This window comes from Mesocricetus auratus, unplaced genomic scaffold (genome assembly GCF_017639785.1).
Source record: "Mesocricetus auratus isolate SY011 unplaced genomic scaffold, BCM_Maur_2.0 Super-Scaffold_100030, whole genome shotgun sequence".
In the NCBI taxonomy this organism is placed as follows: domain Eukaryota; kingdom Metazoa; phylum Chordata; class Mammalia; order Rodentia; family Cricetidae; genus Mesocricetus; species Mesocricetus auratus.
The window spans coordinates 11,363,830-11,370,384 of record NW_024429211.1 but is presented as its reverse complement, the minus strand read 5'-3'; positions in this window follow the sequence as shown (position 1 = coordinate 11,370,384).

The window sequence follows — 6,555 nt, the reverse complement described above, 5'->3', positions numbered from 1 at the left end:
AACACTGAGAGTTCTTAAAATCCTTAGTTTTCCAACCAGACAGCTGGGCAGTGGTGGTGCCCACCTTTACTCCCAGCACTGAGAGGCAGAGGCAGGCAGATCTGAGTTCTAGACCAGGCTGCCAACAGATTGAGTTCCAGGACAGCCAGGGCTACACTGAGAAACTCTCTCTGGGATGGAGTGGAATCAACAGTTTTCCAACCAGGGGAAGAAACCAGGATATAGCCTTGACATCTTCTCCTGATAGACTGTGTCAAAGGCTTCACTGAAGTCACAGTGAAGTGACTCTTTCAGTGTCCACAAATGCCTGTCACACACAGAGGAAAAGCACCAGGAAAATGAGCAAAATACACACATGTGCAGCTAAGCCTGTCACACTCTCACCACATCAATCCAGTTGCTGTTTTAGCAAAAACAAAATTGAGTCCTCCTTAAACTTTCTACTTCATAGCAACTGTCAACTGTCAAAATTGCATTAGCACAAAAGGGACAGGGCTTGAGAAGATTTCAGTTTGGTTGCTATGAGCACAAAAATTGTCACATGGAAAATTCTAGTTTTCAAACTTTGAAAGTAAAACTGGTGAAGTTTTCATAATCGGAACTCAGTTCCATCACTATGTGGAAAAACATGGTAACCACAAGAGAATGTGTGTCAGGTTATAGAATTGGCACCAAAAGTTTGTGTTGCTAAACTATTTTTCCAAAAAAAATTGTAAATTTTTACTGTAACATCTGACACTGCACTAGAATATATGTTCAGACATAGCAACAAAAAACTTCAAAAGGCTCACATGGAACTCATAACTGATTAGAACAGCTCCTATTTAACATGTAATAGTGAGGTTTCATGAAGACACAGGTTAATTGAATTTAAAACAAATCCAGCGTAACGACAACCATACCAAGACAGACACTGAAATCATGTTCCCTTCACTCCATGGCAATGCCGTCCTAAGAAACTGCCATGTTTAATTGCATGATTCACATCATTGACACTACTGTCTCCACAACTTTAGTTTCGAAAATTAAACTTCTATCAGTTAAATAAGAAGACCCATCCCCTGTTGATCATTAGTCTACATTCTATCCTGTGGACTCACTCTGTCTTCATCCCAATCTTTGTGTTTATTCATTTATTTAGAGACAGGTCTCACCGTGTAGGCCTGGCTGGTTGGGAAATTGTTATATACATCAGGCAGACCTCAACCTGGGATTTCAAACTTGACTTGTAACCTCTGCTGGGGTAAATTTTTGTGATACAACAACACAGTGATGACATTCTTTAAAACTTTTGCACATCCTTGAATGGAATAATGAGACTTCACGAATGTTTTCATAGAAGAGTACATTGTACTTTGCCCTTTTCCACATCGCTCTGCCCAATTTTACTGTGTTCTTCACTCAACTCTTAGTACCATACATTTGCCTAAAATATTCCCTCCTTTCATGACACATACTTAGATAAACTTTCATAAAGATATATATTTTCAATATAAATATAGCCTATAAAATATGCCTGTGTATATGTAGCATTTTAAATATCTATAAATATCCTATGATTCACATTGTTAGAGAAAACATGCCACATTGCCTTTCTTGGTCTGACCCTATATGGTTACTATCAACACACAGTCACATCCAGTTTCTTACAATGACACAGCATAGTTTTTGTGGCTAATAAAATTTGACTGTGTGGGAAATTATTTTCTGTTTTAATTGACACATAGAAATCACTCTCATCACAAGGCAGCTTTGAAAGTTTTAATAAGTTTCTATTCTGGGTAATGCCCACATCACAGAAGTACACCTGTCTCTTCAAACACAGATTTTTATAGTGAAAACATCAAAAATCTTCCCAATATTATTGAAACATATACACATTATTGCTATCTATAGTCAGCCAACTACAGAGTAGAACACAAGATACTTTGGTAGTTTAAATGTGTTAGTATAACTTCTCATTAAATAAAAGACTATGCATAGTGACATAATTCACACATGAAGCAATACTGTGATACAATGACAGGATACAGTGTTTTAATGAGTTATTACTTTAACTTAATTGTTTACTTTTACTGTATGTATATTGGGGGTGTTTTGCATGCACATATATGTGTGATCCACAGGAGCTGGAGTTACAGGCAATTGTGAGCTGCCTTGTGGGTGCTGGGAAATGAAACCAGGTCCTTAGGAAGAAGAGGCAGTGCTCTTCTGCATTGAGTCAACTCCCCAGCACTCGACTCGATATAGTGTTAAACGGCATAAACAAGGGGAAATTTTCAGGTCCAGAAAGCCCTCCCATGGAGTACTTTTATTTAAAGACACTTTCTAAGTGGATCAGTGCAAGCAATGTATGCAGTACCAGCCATGTCAAATTCCTATTACACTAAATGCCAATGACATCCAAAAGAGCCTGGCCTTCACAATATCGACATCAGAAGTTCACATAAACATTGAGAAAAAGAAATATGATGATATATTTATTTTCATTTTACACACATTGGTGTTTTGCCTGCATGTATGTCTGTGTGAGGATGCCACAACTGCTGGAAATGGAGAGGCAGAGAGTTGTGTCCTGCCATGTGGGTGCAGAGACTTGAACCTGGGTCTGTTGGAAGAGAAGCCAGTGCTCTTAACCACTGAGGTATCTCTCAAGGCCTGAGTGAAAAAGAAATAAAAAGAAAAAATCATGGGCCTGGAGAGATGACATAGCGCTGAAGAACATTGGTTGATCTTGCAAAGGGCCCAGGTTCAAATCTCAGCACCTATATAGCATTTCACAGATGCATGGAAACTTCCTTTTCAAGGGACTTGATGCCCTCTTCTGACCTCAAAAGGGACCAGGCACACAGATGCCAGAATGATATTATGTAAGGCAAAAATCTTCATACAGTAAAAATAAATAAAGAGATGAATGTGAAAAAAACCTTGCCTGTGGCCCAATCATCCTGAATGGGCCTGATCTTGTCTCATCTCAGCAGCTAAGGAAGGTGGGACTTGGGTGGTCCTTAGATGGGAGACGGCTTGAGAATATGGGTGCTGTCTACTTTAAATGGACAGACACTTCATATCCTCTTTCATTAATCCTGTGTCTCAATGCCTGCATTCAACCTTCCTCATTCAACACTTAATACTGTCCTCTTTGTCTTCTGTTTCAGAGCTATGGCCACACTCACATCTCTTTACACATAACATCGGAAATGAAAAGGAAATGCCTGTCTTTTCTATTAACGGGTTACATACCACAAAACTTCACTTAAGAACAATTTAAAGACACTGGTTGGCAGAAATTTGAGTTCCTCCAGGGTCTGCACTTCTCAAAAGAACAAATGTGATCAACATTACACAGGATGCTCAAACTTTCCTCCTGTTTGTCATTGCCCTTTTAAAAATGGGTGTATTTGTTTGAATGATGTGCCCACATGCATGTCTGTGTAACCTCATATGCTTGAAGCCCTCAGAGCCAGTAATAGGGCATTGAATCCCCTGAAACTGGAGCTACATTTGATCTCACGCAACCATATGGGTGTCGGAACAAAACTTGGGCTCTGTGAAGGTGCAGCAAGTACTTTGAACTGCTGAGCCTCGTTTTCAGCCCCAGAAGCAAAACCTTGCTCCTAGGCTATTATAGCAATGGGCCCTCATGACGGAAAGCATGCTGCTTTTGTTTGCTTCTGTTTTAAGTTTGGGTTATCTCACTTAATATACTTTCCATGTCTATAGATTTCCTTATATTTTTGGTTGTGAGCCTAGCCTTTAACGGCTGAGCCATCTCTCCAGCCCATGTCTATAGATTTCCTATGAATGAAATGATTTCTTCATTAATTAAAACTAAGTAATATTCCATTTTTATATACACATCACATTCTCATTATTAGAACTCATTTTTCTTATGACCTAGCATAGTGCTCATTGGGTAGTCTTTTTCAATCCCTGCTATCCTCTCCCCAGAGTGCTAACCATGCTTCTCTCTGCTATTTGAGATCAATTCACTGCCTTTCTGATTTTCATTATGTGGCTCTTAGATGCCTTCTCCGATAGATTACCCCATAAAGAGCAGCTGGATATGGTCATATATATTGCAAAGAAATACAACTGGGCTAAAAGACATTCCCAAATCTCAACAACCAAGTGAAGCAACTAGATTCAAAATAGGTGAATGTATGTTCCTTGAAGTCATGCAAAGTTCCTCCTCATCACTAATCAAACTTCAAATGAGTACCCTCTCCCATCCATGAGCAGGGAAGCCATCATATCATTAGAAAAAATTCAAATATCATTTTCTCAATCAGGAATCATAGTATCCCATAAAAGTCAATAAAAAACATTGACATAGGAGACTGCTTCCTAAATATAATACCAGTAGCATAGACACTGCGAGCATCAATTAATAAATGAGACCTCCTGAAACTGAAAACCTTCTGTAAGGCAAAGGACACTGTCAATAAGTCAAAATGACAGTCTACAGAATGGAAAATATCATTCCACCCCCACATCTGATGAAAGACTTATGTCAAAAATAGAAAGAACTCAAAGAACTATACAGCAAAATACACAATAAACCAAGTGAAAAATGGGAAAGAGAGCTAAAGAATTCTCAAAACAAGGATATCAAATAACCAAAATATATCTTAGGAAGTGCTTAACAATCTCATCAGAGATATTTAAATCAAAACAGTTATGAGAGACCATCGTGCTTCTGTCAGAATGACTAAGGTCAAAAATAATGAGGACAGCTTAATGGATATGGTGTCAAGGGAACGCTACTCCACTGCTGGTGAGAGAGAAAACTTGTATATCCAGTTTGGAAAACAGTATGGTGCCTTCTAAGAAAATTGGGAATCAAAATCCAGCAACAACACTCTTGGGAAGCACCTAAAGGAAACTATCATACCACAATGATACTTGCTTGACAGTGTTCATAGCAGCATAATTAGTAAAGGAAGAATACGGAAACAGCATAGATGCCTGTCAAACAAGGAATGGACAAGAAAAAAATGGTACATTTACACAATGAAATACTTACAATTCCACTCCAAAAATGATGACCTGATGAAATTTGCAGGCAAATGATGGATCTAGAACAAAACTATCCTGACTGGGGCTACCCTGACTCACTAAGACAAACACAGAATGTATTCACTAATAAGTGGATATTAGATGTAGAGTAAAGGATAATTAGACTACAATCCACAGCTCCAGAGAAGCTACGTAAAAGGAGGACCCAAAAAGCAACACATGGATGAGCCAGGGAAGGGCAATTGATGAGATCTACAGGCTAAACTGTGTGGGGGCCAGTAGGAAGGAGAGAGGGGATGAGGACATGGGAGGATGGGAAGGTTGAGGGGGTTTGCAGTAGAAGAGCATGGCAGTAGAAGAGCAAGGAAAGGTTTATCATAATAGAGAGAGCCTCTATGGGCTTAGGGAGAAACCTGGTGCTAGGGTAATGCCCTAGAATCCATAAGGATGAGCCCTGCTAAGACTCCTAGCAACAATGGAGAGGACACATGAACTGGTCTATCCCTGTAAACAGATTGGGGAGTACCACAAATATCATCATACATCTTTCAACCAGTAATTGATGGGACCAGACATAGAGATTCATAAACAAGCAGTAGCCTGAGCTCCAGTAATCCAGTAGAATAGAGGGAGGAGGGAATATATGAGCAAGGGAAGTCAAGATCAGGATGGAGAAATCTATAGAAACAGCTTTACGAAACATGTGGAAACTCATGAACTCTAGACCAATTGCTGGGGAGACTGCAGTAGACCCAACTAGGCCCTCTATATAAGGTGGACACGTGTGAAGCTTGAACACTCAGAGGGACCCATGGAAGAAGGGTCATGAAAAAACCTGGTACATGACCCAGCTTTTTGGAGCACATTCCCTATGGTGGGCTGCCATGTTCAACTTTAATGTATGGGAGAAGTATTTGGCCTTGCCCCAACCTTTTGTGACAGACTCTATTGACTCCATGTGTGAGCCCTTAGTCTTGAGTAAGAGTGGATAGGAGGCAGACTGGGGAGGAAGAGGGCGTCTGGAGGATGGGGGGGCAGAGAGCTGTGGTTGCAATGCCAAATGAAATCTAATATAAAGTTTAAAAATTGAAAAAACATCAGCAAAGGAACCCTGCCTTTTCATCACTTAGAACCCATTCCCAAGTAAAAAGTACATGCATGCTCAAAGATGTACATTTTAATAAATGAATCTTATCAACTTCATTGAAATAATGTTTTTAAATATCCAAACTTAAATACCCAAAACTATGAGACTAGTCAATAATGCTTCATTGAATTTGTGCAATTAAACAACACTGGGAATTAAAATTTGACTGGATCCCAAATGGGCTCTTTTCTGCTACACAAAAGATTTCCCACTCCTGGCAGAGAGCACAGGGGAGCTTTCAATGTATTAGAAAATCATCTTTATGCATCTCACAACCTCTGGGAATAGAGTTGATACTTCACGAGTTCACTTGTTGAGTAAAATTTTTTATTGCATGCCAACATTCACAACAGTTAAGAGCTGACAGTGGCTAGGTACCTATCAGAGGA